This window comes from Manacus vitellinus, unplaced genomic scaffold, assembly GCF_001715985.3.
Source record: "Manacus vitellinus isolate BGI_N305 unplaced genomic scaffold, ASM171598v3 scaffold_54_pilon, whole genome shotgun sequence".
Taxonomy (NCBI): domain Eukaryota; kingdom Metazoa; phylum Chordata; class Aves; order Passeriformes; family Pipridae; genus Manacus; species Manacus vitellinus.
In genome coordinates, this window is record NW_021940645.1 from 2380940 (window position 1) to 2398452 (window position 17513).

Here is a 17513-nt window from a genome sequence, read left to right on the forward strand (position 1 = left end):
CTAGGACAATAAAATGCTTATAGTCCATCATAAAAAACATTCATCTTTTTGTTGAACATTGAGCAAAAACTAAAGGGAGATATGAGTCAGTTTCTGTTCTAAAATGTCATAAGGATAAAAATTAACTTCACATCTGCCATTAAATTCCCCTATGATCTACATGAGTGAGAACAATCACTGAATCAGTTGTGACTGAAGAGTCTGAGCAATTAAAAAGTCATTTATTTTATAATTAGCAGAATTTATATGTATTCTAAATTTTAAAATACATTTTAAACACTTGTATTTGCTCATGTTGCTCATATTGCCTATGGGATGAGAAACTGTCGGTTGATGTTGCCTGTTACTACAAGATGTGCCTCAGAATGACCCATTTGTTAAAAAATATGTGTGACACAGATTATGAGAGATTGTATGTAAAAAGCCAAACCTAATTGATACTTACAGGAATCATATGGTTCATTTCCAAGCACTGACAGTGACACGGCTTTTGGAACCAACCAAAGAAAAGGCTGATCTGTCCCTTTGATGCCTTCCAACATATTAGAAGGGAAGTTGTTTAAGGGTTACAAAAGGGTAGATGGTGCAACCCTGGAAGCTAAACAATCAGTAGGTAGAAGGGACATTCCCCTCACGGATAGAGATAGAAAATAAATGTCATTTTCAGACAGGAATCCCAGGGATCCCATTCAAAAATGTGCTTTGAGACTTTGCAAGGCTCAATCTGGTCACAAACTACCTGACAGAGCACTGAATAATGCCATAACAAAATTATTCAAAATAATGACATCTAAAGCTGACAGGTAAGACTTACATCTTAGGTACACATAATATTACATGAGCAGATGACAAAATGTTTGCACTGGTAAGTGCAAAATAATGTGTATGGGCACAAAATTACCTTTAAGTATGTACCTACAGTGACAGGCTCTGAATATGTAATTATCTCTTTCTCAGGAAAGAAACCTGGATAAGTCTTGCAATCATTAGTTCACTTGTCAGGGGGGTCACACTGACAAATCCCAGCAGAAACACTAAAAAAGGAATAGGTAACAAAAGAGGACACATAGTCACACCATTTGAAATCCGCTTATTCAGACTTATTGAATAGGGGGCATAGTTTGGGTCATTCCAAGTCACAGAGGAATAGATAAACTAGAAAAAGGCCACAGCGATGATCAAATGCAGGGAGAAGCTTGAATACAGCAGGGATGAAATTAAGGAGAGTGCTGGCTCAGAAGAGGTGACTGATGAGGAAAGCAGAGACAGCCCTATTGAACCAGGGGTTCAGGGGGGTGAGAGTGGAATGAAGTTTGCTGCTTCCAATAGCAGGAATGACGAGACATACGGCAAAATTAATTTGAGATGTGTATTTCCTGAAGTTCATGGTTTGAGGAGTGTTCTTCATGTCTGTCTACTGAAACACATTATGGCTTACATAACAATACTGTAATAGTGTAATAAATAACAGCTTCAGACATTTGGTTAGGGACTGAGTCCCTTTGACTTAAAGGGAACATACCTCAGGAACTCATCTCAGGCTTCAGCTTTTAGTCAATTTTCAAATTGATTTTTGCCTTGCTTTTACTGTAAACTTTTTATTGTGGGTGTAGAAAGCAGCAGAGCTGTTTCTTTGTTCTGTTGGACAGCTACAAAACTAAATGTGCCTCTGCTTAGGTTAGTGTTTTCTTTTTTCATTAATTACTGAAAACTAGTGATGGGTAAAGTTGAGTATTATTACTTAGTAAGTTGATAAGTGCTATTCAAGCCTTGAAACAAACGGGGCTGTCCTGAGCAGCATTCAAAGCTATTCTCTATGGCTGCACTGAAGAAATGCAAGGTAACAAGATCACTGAAAACTTTCAGACTGAGGGATGGTGCAAAACTTACCGACATACTTCGAAGAACATGGAACATGTTCATACAGCCCAGTGTATTGCCATAAATTTTGGAACACAGCAGAGGCAGTACAGTGCACTACAGTGACATGAGAACAGGTTGTCCCACCCAAGAGGGGCCTCCTACAGCTCTCTGGAGTGAGACCTCACTTCAGACGGTTCCTGTGCACTGTGTTGCTCCCCTCTGGTCAGAAATCCCACCTGGTTTCACTCTGCACTTCCAAACCTGAAGATGTACATAAAACCTCCATCATTTCTCCTGTCATTTATCTCCACCCTAAGTATCTTAAACAAATACTTCTCAGCCAGTCAGGCCCATAGTTGTCCCAGCCTAAGGGCTCTTTCAGACAAGTTACAAAGATTCTTCACTGAGTGAAGAGAGGCAAATAAAGCATTCGAACAAACCAGGTGGACTTTAATACCTCCTCAGCTCTAGTTCCTAATGTCTTGGTTGATGACTTCCTCCACCAAAGAGTGGCTCACTTATTGGATCATGAATAATCTCACTCTGAAACAAAAAAGAGATAGAAATAAACATGAGAGTTTCCAATAACTGGTCACCAAGTTGTAGCTCTCACTGACTACTGGTCACTCTTCTAGCTACAACTAGTTCTTTCCACTGCTTTACCCATATTAAGAAGAACTGGTTGATGACCACAGAAAAGTGCCTCTACAATTTTGCTGTGTTTTAGGAAAATATCTGGAAGCAAACTGCAATGCACATGCTTTCAGTTAATTACACAGTTTATCCTTAGCCTTTGCCACAACACACTGGCCCAGTACCCCACAGTACTGATAATTGCCCAGATCTTGCCAATGGATATCTGTTACCATCCTGATAACACCTGTCGCAACAAGGTCCTGTGTCTTGAGTAGTTTAGGCAGAAGCATGCAAAATCCCATCATGTTTTTGCACTCTGGAGAATCCCAGATGGCTAGAAATGGGATTTATATTACCCTAACCAAAGTACAGGACAGGGGGTGGCCTTCAAGACACTCCCATACAGGTGGTATCCCACCTATTATCCAAAGCAAACGGCATAAGAAAAAAAAGAGGAGATTCAGCCTCAGTACAGCCAATATGAATGTCAGTGTCCTGTCACTAAAGATAAGAGTGACCACAACAACCTGCCCACTTTTAAAAGTAATTAGATGGCACTTCCAGCAACTTCACATTAGCCATTTCAATCCTTGGAAGGGATTGAACCATTGCTCACAATCAAAATAGAAGAGGAAAGTGTGGCTCTCCTTAGGGTTCAATTACTTGATTCGATATCCAACCACTCTCAACACCCAGTGATCTGCAGTATTATATCCAATATCACTTAACCACCCTACTTTCCCTCTTACAGGCAAAGTAATTCTGCTTGTTTGTGTCAGAGTGAACATTTTGACTCATTGATGAAAAACAGAAACAGAAGGTAATTTTTCCTCTTTACCCCTAGAAACAAAGTGTAATTTCTTCAGATTTTCTTTCAGCAGACAGAAATGCCTCACACCTTAAATAGCATCTTTGCAGTTCTATTTTCAAGGCTATTAAACACCCACAACTCCAAATGAAGTTACAGCATCCTCGATAATGCTGCAGATCAAGATCTTGCTGACTCAGTTTTCCCACACAGCTCACACTTACAAACACCAAGCAGTTCAATTAAAGGGAGGTGAGTTTTTCTGCAGTGCACATTCTTCATGTGCTTCATACGCCTTCTGATGTGTTTTTCCCTGCACCTCCAGTGCAGCTGATGGGGACACTAAAAACAGATTTAGCAATAGAGTCAGAGGAAGAATTTTCACTCTTCCCAGTCTATCACCATACCACTTCAAAATGCATTATTGTAAAACAGCAAAGTCAGCTGGTTTTGTCACCACAGAGAAAAAAGAGTATTGCCAAATTCCTAAACATGGACCTAAGTGCTAATGACTGGTTTGGTTCAACAAGCTGGGATACAAAGACTAAAAGTGTAACTTAAGATCCTTATAACATGATGACAGCAAGTGTTAATCACAAGTACTTCTCCTTCCTGTTATGTCTCACCTTAACTTCTGTTCATGTTTCACCTGTGAGCACGACTAATTAGAGACTCACACCTCAGCCTGTGATATTGAGAGTTTGCGTGTTGGAGTAAAACTGCAAAAATATTTGGCACCATCTGCCTATTTATATATATTCACACTGGGATCACAATCAATGGTCTGTATGAGGTATCCTAGACAGCCTAACACAGTAAATATTCAGAAGGTATTTTGTTTGGAAACAGTCATTTCACTTTCTGCAGAGAAAAAAGGGAGGATAGATCTGGTACATTAAGATTATGTAAAATAATAAGAATTTTCAAATGGTAAACACACATGCCCACATACCAATCTTAGGTGTTTTTTTGGAGTTTACTAATATAATCATTTGTGCATCATTAAAAGAGAACAGGATCCAATAACAGCAACAGAAAGTACAAAAATTCTAAGATCTCAATGAGATGCAAGTCTGAATGATTATCAATACAACTGAAATTGTACGTGCAAGACTTAAGAATTATTTTTTTAACACTTTGAGACCCTTGGATTTCCACAGACTGTAATTTATTCCAGTGTTAGCCATGTATTATGAAATTTTTCAAAGCAGGTTTTGTTCAGAACAGAACACCAGATCATAGAACTACCAGAAGAGGAGAGCTAGCACTCTGTAAAGGTGCTGTGCTGGGCTACAGATTTTCCTTCTTTCAGAAGCAGCAGGAGGCAAGCACAATGGAATACAATTAAGATTATGCACCTAAATGTTTATTTAATGTTGAGAAGTATTGCAGATGCAAATTCAAATACCTATTTCAAAGGAATCTAAGTTTCATTAACCCAGGTTTCAAATTAATGTAGACTAATTAAACACTGTTCAGAAAAATGATTCAGAGGACAATACTTTTTTCATTCAGTCTCTAATGGTAGAAAATGTGCTTGCTTTAATAAAAATTTGTTCTTGTGAATGGGAAAAGTAATTGTGCAGTTATAAAACAAGGTCTGATATCTTTACACAGTGCTATCAAAAGTCAAGTTTTAAAAATAATTATTTTTAATTGGCAGTAGAAGAATGTGACTCCAGGAAGACAAACACTTGTGGCCTACAAACACATATGCCTTATTTTTAAAGGAAGGACTGAAATGGTGACAGCAATAGTTCACTTACATATACACCAGGCTGGATGGGGCTCTGAGCAACCTGGTCTAGTGAAAGGTGTCCCTGCCCATGGCAGGGGGATTTGAACTAAATGATCTTTAAGGTCCCTTCAAAACCAAACCAAGCCATTCTAAGATTCTGTGATATGAAAATCAGCAAAGAAAATTATTTAATCAGAAGCAGAGAGCAAACTTTCAAGTCCTACAGCAAGAGTGCTAATTTTTCAATATGCTTTAGATCTTGACAGTGAAAACAATCTGTATTTTGACAGGCAACACTTGGAGACTCTAATTGCTGGAGAAACCAGTCTAATTTCCTTAGTGAACAGTGAAATAACAGATTTTTTCGCTCATGGTGTTCAACAATTTGTGCCCACTGGCCAAGATTTGTTCCACTGAACTATACAGGGAGGTGCTACGGCAGCATTCTTGATTTCTTTATCAGTGAGCTGACCCATCATTCGAATAAAAGCAGTTTTGCAAGTAAATTATATCCCATTAGATGAGAGATCATTGTGCTGAAAAGCAACTGTACAAGCAGAAGCTTAAGGATGCTATTAACTACAGATGGGGCAGGGAAAATACCATTAAACAAATAGAGGGAAGGCAAAAACAATGTTTTGATGGCAACATTTGCCACCTCTTTCACTACTGAACCAGAGACAGATCAAACTTCAAAAGGGACTGGCACTCCACTGTAATGCTTCTGGCTCAGGAACTCACTGAGTGGCAGCATCTCCTAGATAAGACATGGAATGGCACCTCTGATGTATGGATCAAATGCTCTATTTCCCAGAGGAGTTTGAAGCCTTTCCTTCACTAGGAAAGTTTCAACTTTCTTGAAATAGATAACAAGCAAAAATCTTAATGGAGACAAGACAGTGGGCTGATTGAGTTAGCCCTTTATCTACAAAGAGACTACATATTGCATGGCTATGCAATATATCAGCTCCTGGAGGATAATCCCCAAACCTGAGTCTGGTCCCCAAGCTCTCCCCAAAAGTGGAATCCACACAGAAGGTAAGGAAAATCATCTTAGACTATAAATCTGAAAAAATGTTTTGTTTTTTTATATTTTATATCCTGCCCACTTGGCTTTTGTCACCACACTGAGTCACTTCCCCACAGCCTATTTTCAGCAGAGATTCAAAGCCTGGGACTAGGCAACTCAGAATCATTGAATCTGAGTTGAAAAATACCTAACCATCAACCCAGCACTACCAAGTCCACCACTAAACCATGTCCCTAAGTGCCAAATCTACATATCTTCAAAATAACTCCACCACTTCCCTGGGCAGCCTGCTCCAATGCTTGACATTTTGGCGAAGAAATTTCTCCTAATGTTCAGTCTAAAGCCCCCCTGGTTCAACTTGAGTCCATGTCCTCTTATCTTATCACTTGTTACCTGGGAGAAGAAAGCAATGCCTTTCTCGTAGTGAGGGGCCCAACACTGAACACAGTACTCAAGGTGCAGCCTCACCAGTGCCAATACTGGCAGATTTTAAAATACAGGTCTTAGGCAGATATGGGGACATTTTTAATCCAGAGACTTTTTCCTGATCAACTTTTTGGTTTTGATTTTCCATCCTATAGTCACATATTTAGGCAACATAAAAAGTTGGGGGGTAGTAACTAAGAGATAGATGGGTTACCATTACAGGATGACCTGAGTCATCAGGGAAAATAGCTGTAACCTGACAAAATGTATTTTGGTAAGATCAAGTGTTTGAGCTCCAAGAATGGCAGTTGCTTATATTTATATAAGGGAAGACTTTGCTTTGAAAAACAGAGCTCAGAAAAGGATTTAGGGGTCATTATAGATAATCTTCTCAATGTAAGCTGTCTGGGCAATGCTGTTGCAAAAAGGACTAATGAGATTCTTGAATATGGGTGAGGGAGAATAACATGAAGCAGAAATAATGAAGGATTTCAGCATTGCTTGGTAGCAGTGCCAGGACCCTTACTAGGTTAGTGAATCCTGTCCTGGTGTCCGCATTTTAAAGAGGATTTGAAGACATTGGACAGAGTTCAAGTGAGTGTCACAAATGAATTCTCTGGCTTTAACAAAAAAGCCCATGCATTCTGACGTGATGGGTAAGAAGTTCAACATATTCAACTCACTGAAGAGAAAGCATAGACATACCTTCATCACACTGGGAAGGTAATTGCTCTTGGGAAAGATATACGTGAGGAGCATTCCAATCTGCCTGACTGAGATCCAATGAATAAAAGCTGAATTTAGAAAAATTCAGCCTTGAAATAAGGGAAAATTTCCCAATAGCAAAGTAATGAAAGACAGAAACAGCTTATCAGGGGAACTAGTGAAACCACTATCACTTGAAACCTTTTAGACAAAGACAGATAGCTCTGAAGATACCCTTTTAGCCTAGTTTCAGGCCAGATGATTGTGATTGTCCTTCTTAGCTTGGTAAGCTGTGAAACCATAGTTCCCCTATGCACCCTTTATTTCCTCAGCCCTTGGTGAAACAGGACTGCCTACACTGTAATCAACGTGCTTGAATGCTTCCATGATGGCTCAAGTGAGCTACAGAGGTCACGACTGTCAAGGACACAGAGTTCAGAGTTCCAGATGTGGGGCCATGTTGGTCTCATGCTCAGGGAGAAGGGGTGACAGGGGGAAAGTGTTCCTGACTGTGACATGCATGAGACTGAAAGCAGAGAGAGGCATCTGGTGGATGAACTATTGCTTTTTCTATCAAGAAAACAATCTCTTTTTCTCTACATCTTGTTTGTTCTAACAGAGGCATCTCCATTGCAGTTCCAAAACCAGCTATGGGGAGCAATAGGCATCCCACAGGAACTTTAAACAAATTGGCCTGTCATACATGGGAAGTGAGACTAAATGACCTTACAGTCCCTGAAGTTGCTTCTTTTTCTTGCATTACCCCAAACATGCTTTTTGCCTTCCCTTCTCAGGTCACTGGACAGAAGCATAAAAAGAGAGAAGCAAAAATACTCACTTGGAATGATCTTTTAACCTGGTGTCCCCTCCTAGTTGCTGAGTGAATGCAGTGACTTCCAGGCTACATGAAGGTAAGCAAGACAAGATGAAACCCTGTCAGTTGAGCAAAACTGAGTGAACTCCAGCTTTCTCCCACCCTCACGTCCTGCTCTAACACAGGCAGTCAGCTCTGACAATCAGTTAAGATTTTGATAGCAGGTGTAAAATTTTGTTCTTGGGTAGCAGTAGAGAGTCATTAACCCTTGTGAAGCTAAGAAAGCTTTCATTTACATTAGGGCCAAAACTGTTTTGACATGTTCTGCTGCTTTCTCCAAACTCACCCACAGAGCAGTTGGAAAGTGGAGCATATCACAGACATGGTCAGATCTGATCCCAAAGTATTTGCTGAAGAAATTCACACTAACCAACTGCACTGGTCTAAAAATGTAGGTGTTTTATGGTCCCTCCCTTTGTTTATTCAGAGGCAGGGTCCTCCAGGGGAAACTGCACACTGGAGGGCACTGCAGACAGACAGACACACTCTGCTCTCCACATCTGTCTATCCCGCAGCAGGTATCAGCACCTCTGGCACTATCACCTAAAGATATTTGAAATTGAAGGTATATAGCAACCATAAATGCAACACATGGAGCAGCAAAGAGTTTAGACCAGAAACATCAGTGGAAAAAACCAAGGTTCTTGACTCCAGAGAAAACCCACTCAGCAGCTGAAATTAGAAATATTAATCCCATGGCACTGCTCATAATTAAAGGCTTCATCTACCACCAAACAGCTGTGTAACTACTGCTGGCTAAAGCTCAGTGCTTTGAAATGGGATTAGGAGGAAATGAAAAGAAAAGCAAGTATTGCAAGCATTGGTAAGACAAGCAATACCTTCGTGTGTCTTTTATTACATGGACCAAATAATAAAATCAGTGTCATTTTGCAGTTACTCTTTCTGTCAATTCATTACCAACAGAAATGAGAGTAATACAAACAAAATAAAGAAATTCAGGACTACAAGCATGTCAGCATCCTATTACCCAGTACTCTATGCTTACATTGAGCCTTTATTAACTTCTTTGTAGCACTTCAGAGACCTGAGCTTGCCATTTGTGCTGGTTTAGAGTTATTTTTCTTTATAGTAGCTGGCATAGAGCAATGTTTTGGATTCAAGTGTTGATAATACAAGTATCTTTGCCTTATTGCTGATCAGCACTTACACAGAGTCAAGGCCTTTTCTGCTCCTCATCCCACCCCACCAGTGAGGAGGATGTGGGTGCACAAGGAGCTGGGAGGGAACACAGCCAGGACAGCTGACCCCAACTGACTCAAGGGATATTCCACACTATATGGTATCACACTCAACATATAAAGCTGGGGGAAGAAGAAGGAAGAAGGGGACATTCAGATCAATGGCATTTTTCTTCCAAATACATTACATGTGATAAATCGTTACATGTGATAAAGCTCAGCTTTCCTGAGGATCCCTGCCTACCCATGGGAAGTGGCAAATGAATTCCTTGTTTTGTTTAGCTTGTGCACGTGGCTTTTGCTTTCCCTATTAAACTGTCTTTGTCTCCACCCACGAGTTTTCTCACTTTTACTCTTCTGATTCTTCCCCCATCCCACTGCGGGGGGAGTGAGTGAGCAGCTGTGTGGGGCTTAGTTGCTGGCTGGGGTTACACCAGGACACCACTGAAATCTATTCCATTGAATTACCACCACAAGAGAATACAATGCCTCAGACAGGATATGCAAATAATTATCCAAGAGATGGTGTTCTCTCCTTGGGTGTCTAAATGGTGCGTGTTGTTTTTCTGGCTGAAGAGTATTTGTAGGTATGGACAAATGACAGGACAGCAACAAGAAAGAGTTATCCTGTGAGAAAGGTGCCATATGGTACACAAATCCAATTAGGAGGGTTTAATTGTTATTTAAAAGCCTACAGACAAGCAGGAATAAAAGGGAGCCCAGTTCAGACAGTCTCTGTATGCTGATTTTGCTCATATTTCCGTCACAGTCAAAACGCAAGATCCATCCCTCCTCCTGCTGGTAGCCTTTAAATATGACTGAAAGAGTGTGGAACAACCCCCAGTTACTCAAAGCAAACACCATTAAGCCAGTACTGTGCATTGTATCTCCAGAGTCACCAGACTCCTGCAGTGCCTGGGTGCTGGCAGCCAGTCCTTTCTCAGCTGCACTGACAATTTCACTCAGAGAAGCTGGTTCATCTGTAATGCAGATGGAATTTTCATGGTTTAAAATTTTTTTCTGTCTCTTTTCAGAAGTAACCCACACTCCTGACAGAGCCATAAGGCTGGGGCTGCAAACAGCATTATTTGTCACTAGCCTATTTCTTCTTTTCTCTTTTTTTCTCTCCAGATGATTGAAAAGAAATGAACTGGGAGGTCTTTTCAGGCAAGGTGACTGTGTGATCAAGGGGTCATACTGGAGCTGCAATCTGCATTGGTTCCTCACATCCTGGTCACTGTCCTGGTGGAAGTCACACAGATGAGTAGCTGGCTAAGTACTGCCTCCAGCAAGCAAAAATAATGGCACAGAGCTGGCTTGCCAAACTTCAGGCAGTGCAAAACACTGACCTCTGAAAATGTATCCTGGCTGCTCCATCAAGGGTATAACTGAAGTGCCTATTTTTACTTTATTAAATTGGTGTATGGAAATAGTACATAGTTTAGAATCAAAGGCTTTGGTTAAAGCTATGATTGCAAAGTTTTAAGCAGGTCAGAGGCTCAATTAAAAAAAATTAAATCCACAAAATTTAATCCATCTTTACCTTTTTGCTTCAATGTGACTCCTGTTAACTCCCTAAAATTAGATTTTTAATCTCAGATTGGCACCCCATTCTCTGCCACTCAAGTAACACAGTGAGAAGATTATGGCCACTTATGTAGTATCTATTTTTCTATAATCCTTTTAGCACCATAAATGCTAAATATAGCATCCAGTTTAAATTAGCTTTAACCTCAAGTTGACTCCAGTTAACCATTCAGGAACAGTCAGTTAAACAAACAAACAAACAACAAACCACACTCCAAAGCAAGGTAGAAATATTCCCACACTTTTTAAGAAATACATATTAAGCTGTTCAATGCATGTTAACAGATGACCTCAACAGTGGTGAATTGTCAAAAACCTGGGACTTGTGAGCCATTAGGCTGCCACACACAGGTAGATTGGTTACAGTACTCACCCTTACAAACAGCCATCCCAAAAAGCTCAAGAAATTGGGGCTGCTCATGCAGCTCCTTTATTCTGGCTATATTTGCAAATGATTAACACTGAACATCGAAGCATTTCTGCAAATCAACCTCCCACTACTTTTTCCAGGACAATACTTCTTAATCCTTATGAGACCTTCACAAGAAAAACTGATATATCCCCTAACCAGGGGAGGACCACCATGAGACCATTGTAAATCAGTAGCGAGAAGAGCTAAAACAGGCTCAAAACCTAGAACAGAAATCACTTCAGTACAACGACTGCAGGGAACCCTGCCTTTTCCTTGGCAACTGCTCCAGGAAAAAATATGTCCTCAGCATCAAAAGCAGGGGTTTCAGGGGGTCTCCCACACTCAGACAGGGATACCCATAACAGGTCTCATGCCAGCTCCAGCTGACTGCAGCCAGCTTTACAGGCTGCCAGGGCCAGGGATCACTCCATGATTTTAACTTGGACATTTATAGGTTACATACTTACTCATTAACCTATATGTTCCATTTCTGCCTCTACAACAGCACTTATTCCGGACCAACTCCGTTTCTTCCTCAGCCAGTTTGCCTGAGGAGTGTAACAGCAAATCAGTCACAATAACCAGATTGTTTTGAAGTAAACAACCATCAGGTGCAACACCCATAAGTTACAGGTTCATCTCAAAACTTAGTACTAGATTTACTGAGGCTGCAAGTTTCTCCATGTCTCCATGTCTTGTCCTTTTCAACCACCACAGAGAGAGATGGGAAACCCACCCTCAGCAAGTCTGGCATTTTTTCATACTCCAGGGACAGAATGACTGCCAAACCCTACCCTGGCATGGGAAATGTTGTAGAAATGCAAATTAAAATATATCTGATTGTGTCTGCCCGTCCATTTTGCTTCAGCTTGTTAGGAACAATTAAACAGATGCCTAAAGCTGAGCAGTAAAATGAGTACCCAGGAGTTCTTCCCACAATTTTCCTCCTTCATTTGGAGGACTGCCATACACACAGATTGAGATATTCTCAAATGTTCATTACTGAGGTGCACTCGTCTGTTAAATACAGATTAGAAGAAAAGGATAGATAGAGCTGATCAAAGGAGAAATAATGAATCAGAAAATGTTCTTGTGTACTACCATGGCCACTACTGAAACACTTGATGAGCTTCTGTTTAAAAAGCTATGAAATCCCAGCAAAATAAACAAACACACTGACAAAATGGAATTGAGGTTCTACATCAAAAGCAGATCCAAACTGGCTGTAAGCAGGAACTCCAGAGCCCATGGTACCCTCATGCTGCTCCCAGAATGTTTTCCCTTAAGAAGAATCAAATTTCTTTTACTTTCTGGAAAAGTTGTATAGTGGAAGAATAAAAATGTTTTCAACTATGCCTGGCTACAAAACCAAGGAGTAATAAGATAGTAACCAATATAGGACATATTTGGAGGAAATATTTTGAGTCTCAGACTGAGCATCTCAAGGAGCCCAGCAGGAGTGCCACTGCCTGAGGGGCACTTGGTCTCACTGAGACATGAGGGGAGAAGCAGCACCACAGAGAGGAGGGGGGATAACAAAGATGAAAGATGGACACAGTGGTAGAATCACATATTTAGAGGAGAAATTTCTTCCTATTTTTTTTGCTATATTATATTTGCAAACCTATTCAACTCCTGGCTCTAGCAACCTCTTTCACTCAGACCAAATCCCCTGCAGGTGGACAAACATCCCAAGTAAGTTACACACTCAAGAAAAAGAAGTCACCTGGCTTTCATAAACTAGGCCCTTTGGAACAAAGTCTGTTTACTTTTATTCTGCAGAATTTCTAAAACTTGCTCACTGATACTGTTAAAGTGATTAGCAAATTAAGCAATTATCTAAGCTCCCATTTCCTCCTGAAATACAGGTTAGTTAAATCTTCTTAGGCTCTGCCATGATACTACAGGTACTACAGGACATAGAGCATGAAATAACATGTCACTCCAGATGAAGGGGGCTGCAAAAGTTTTACTCTCCTCTTTATTATTAAAAACAAACAAACAAAAACTCAGACTCCATCATAACATGAGAAAACCAAATCTTTGAAATTGGAAGAAAGAGACTAATGTTATCATATGCCTATAATAGTGAAGAGTCAGTATGTCTTAACCATGTGTTCCTGGTTAAAATAATACATCCACCAACTATGTGACAGTGACAGCAATCACTTGCTGTAGCGAGTCAGAGAGGTGATGTGCTGCAGAGAGGGGCTGTAATGACTGAAGCACAGCAATGACATCCCATAAGTATGTCCATGTCCATACAGGGGAAACCCTCAAGCTGTGTCAGTGTAATGGCACATACCATGTGAGCCATGCTGGCTCTGCACTGTACTTCCCTGATATTGCAGCCTCTGAGGAAAACAACTTGTTAATAGTTTATCCCAGTTCACCACCTGCACGAGCATTTATGGGGAACATAGAAATAGCTAACACTGGCCAAAATTGGTGTGCAAATGAAAACTCTTCTCCTTCCCAACTCTCTTTACTTGGCCCTGTGTTACCATCACCAGAGAACACAAACCGGCAAATTTCCACCACAGGGGAAAAATAGCTGGCCTTATGCCAAGTCACCACATCCTTTGCCCACAGCCAGAAAAAGCTGGTGCACACCTGAGGTTGCCCTATGACACTTCCCATCACTGGAGCAGCCTTAGTGGGCCCCAAGGAAACCTCAAACACCCCTTTTTTTCTTTACTAGGTTTTTTCCTGTCATAAAAAACCCAAACAAACAAACAAAAAGAAACCAACAAAAAAAATACTTCAAGAAATGGGAGCATATTGAGAAAAATATTTCTTAATTACTGCACTAAAATTTTAGGCTTAGCCAAAGTCCCAGCTCTTCCTAATATGCTCTGTAATGCAAGTCCCCTGATGACAGCACTGGATTTTCTTTTTTTTCTTTCTTTTTTACCATGGAATGAGCTTCTGCAAGGTGCTGCTGGGTCCCACTGGTGGCTCACAGCCTCACTCCACGCTGCCTTCTCCAGAGGCCTGAGGAGGCCCATTCCCACTGTGCCCAGCCACAAAAAGCACAAATAACCTTGCACACAATTTAGACAAATTAATCACATTGAACCCCATCTACCACCCCAAAGAGTTGCTGCAGGAAGGATCAGTGGCAGGAGAAAACACAGCAGAGGCAGAAGGCTGTGTGGCCATTTGATCTGCTCAGCCTATGACAACGTCACAGCTGGGAATAAAAAAAAAAAAAAAATCACTGGGCATCTCTTGGTTTTGCTTTTTCTGAAAAGTCAACATTTCTGCCATGTTATTTCTCTCTTGTTACAGAAGGAGAGTCACAGAGCCTGCAACCTCTGTTCACCCAGTGTGTGCACAGAGCACTCTAGGGTGCATATTCAGATGTAACCTGCCAAAGGTGTTAGCAAGCCCTTACCCACAGCCCATCAGGACAGGTTTACAACACCTAATGAAAGCATTTGGGACTAGTATCAACAATGCACAGTAGAGACAGACATTTATCTTGAGGACTGCAGGGCATCCAATGCCCTTGCCACTGTTTGTGACTGCCACTGTTTATTTAGCACAACTGTCCAAGCAGCATTGGCCAAGTGTGCCAAAAGAAAAGCTCTTCTCTCCTACCATGGCACCCCTGGAAGGGAAAAGCATTGACAGTTTCTCTTGCTGTTAGTTTACCAGGCTGTCTCTCCCTCCAGAAGCACACTCATGTAGGGACAGGAGCCAAAGATAGGGAGTTGTACCCACTTAGCTATTCCCAACTCGGGAGTACCTTCCTTCACCAGGAGCGAGCACCATCCTGCCAGTCCTGGAGATATGGTAGATCTCCCAGAGACCTCTCTAACCAGGTCTATCATTACTTCCAAGCAATGATAAATTGTTTCTAGTAAGAGCAAAGTGCTGGAGAGAGAATGGTCTCTGTATCTCCTGCTGAGGGGATCTGGTGTCCTGAGTATCCACTAGTCCATTTAATACAGCGACCTGTCTCCATTTACTAAATTGATTTGGCATACGAATGTTTGCACTACTGAGTGTATTTAAACTAATGGCTGCTAAAGCAGCTTATGTGACCTTTTAATCTAGCTTTTCCATAGAGTCATTTGTGGAATGACTGTTTGAAAGGGAAACAGACAAGAAATTGGGGCAAAATTTACGCTGACAGACACTGAAAATGGGATGATGTGGCCACAGCACAGGCAGATTTGTGGCTCATTCAATACCATTAGACTGCTTTCCCCACAGCTGAGCTTTTCTACAGGCCACCTAACTAGAGGTACATGCACGCTCCCTGTGAGCAGACCTCAGGCAAGCCCTGAACAGGCTGCACTTCACAAAACTAATTTCATCCTCTGAAGCAGAAAATACGAATTCCCCTTTCTCCCCAAGGAAAGGGGAGATGGTGGAGGATGTGACCAGCTGAGAGGAGAGGCCCAGCCAGGTGGTTCATTCCCCTGTGCTCTCAAGGGGTTTGACTATCATTAAGCACCGAGGTAAAAAGAGCACTGGTTACTGAGTGACAGCTTCAGGGACCTGCTGCAACGTACAGAGACTGGCTCTGTTCATGGATTACCTGATTTATTGAGCAGGTATAATATTCTGCGTCACTGAATGGTGGAAGTCTCTTTGTGCAGTTTTCCCTTAGAGAAAATAACACTGACCTCTTACAAAACACTCAGATGTGTTATCTATCATCAAATATATCTGTATCATAGTATTTTCCTTTTCTAGTTCTTCCATACCATTTTATGGTAATTAAGTATGCCACATCAAAAACTAAATCAGTGCAAAATCATAGTGATCCCCAAAGTGTCAGACAACTCATGTTGTTTCACCATAGCTAATCAAAGGACAGCAAGCAGCCTTGCAACAGTAATAATTAGATTTACTTCTCCTGATCTGTTGCACATGACCTTCTGATGTGTGCTGCAGGCTCACCTGCCCACCATGCTGGGGAACCACAGACAACACAGGACCAAGTCTAGGCAACCTATGCATCCCATAACTCCTCCAAAGGCCCTCTTCTAGGCATTGCCCCTGCTGTTCTAAATATGATCAACAGATTGATATACAGTTCATTTTAAAAATGAGCATTGTCTAAGCCTTCTATTCTGACATTGATATATCCTTACCAGCGCCGGTACAAACATTGCTTCAAAATTAGAGACAAAAAACCCAGTCTAAGACATTCTCCTTCGAGGGGACTGGTGCTGCCTGCCCCATCAAACATCTCCACCTGCACAGGTCCCCCCATAGAGCCAGGGCTACTCTCACAATCACATATCCCCTGTGATAGTTCCACTGCACTCACAACAGCCAAACATCACCATCTGAGACCCCCCACTTAGAGCAGGGATTTGGTGATCCAAGATATAAATACAGGAAAATGAGACAGGAAAGGACACATAACAGAATTATGATTTCTATCTTTATTTTCCTGAAGAAAACCCTATTCTGTCAGTGTAACTCCAAAGGTGAAGAGTCAGTTCCCATCGCCTACCATAGCAAGAAAAGGAAAAAAATCACCTTTGGATAATCACATCCTGGGGATAATCATGTTAGCTCAGCCTGACAGATGCTGTAGATCAGAGAAGCAGGAGGAGCAGATGCAGCATGATGTGGGAGCCCAGCTCTTCATGAAAGCCACCTTCACTCCTGGGTGGTTGGAGCCATGCTCTGGGCAGGGGTCTCTGCTTTTCTGGGCATCCCACTCTCCCACAGCAATGGCAGCACCTGACTGTTGCTGCAGCATCCAAAACTACAGAAGGAAATGGCATGCTCTCCTTAAACCACAAGATCTACCTGGCAGAGGATTTCTGAGTGATTATCATATATCTCAGGTTGTCCCTGGACTTCGATCACCCAAGAAGCGTGATAATCTCCAAAATACATGCCTTGAAGTGTCTTTACCAGTAGCAGAAATTACAGTGATAGATAAAAAAATGAGCTGTGCTTTCCACACGCTCTTGGATCTGGCATGAATCCCGGGAGCCAACTCATGCCCTCTGCTGGGTCAAGTGCAGAAATCGCATCTCTCCCTTTGCAATTGCCAGCTCAAAAGTATGACACAAGGTCATCTCCAAACACACCACATCAGACATTTGCTGACTAGATACTTGCACTCACGGCTGGGAGATGGAAGGTCATTCAGTGCTGTGCCTCCTCTGAAAAAATAATATTGCTTGGAAGAAAGCTGCTGAATATAGATCATCAGTCCCAGACTGACGGCACGAAGTGGGGGAAAGCAGAGCACTGAGAA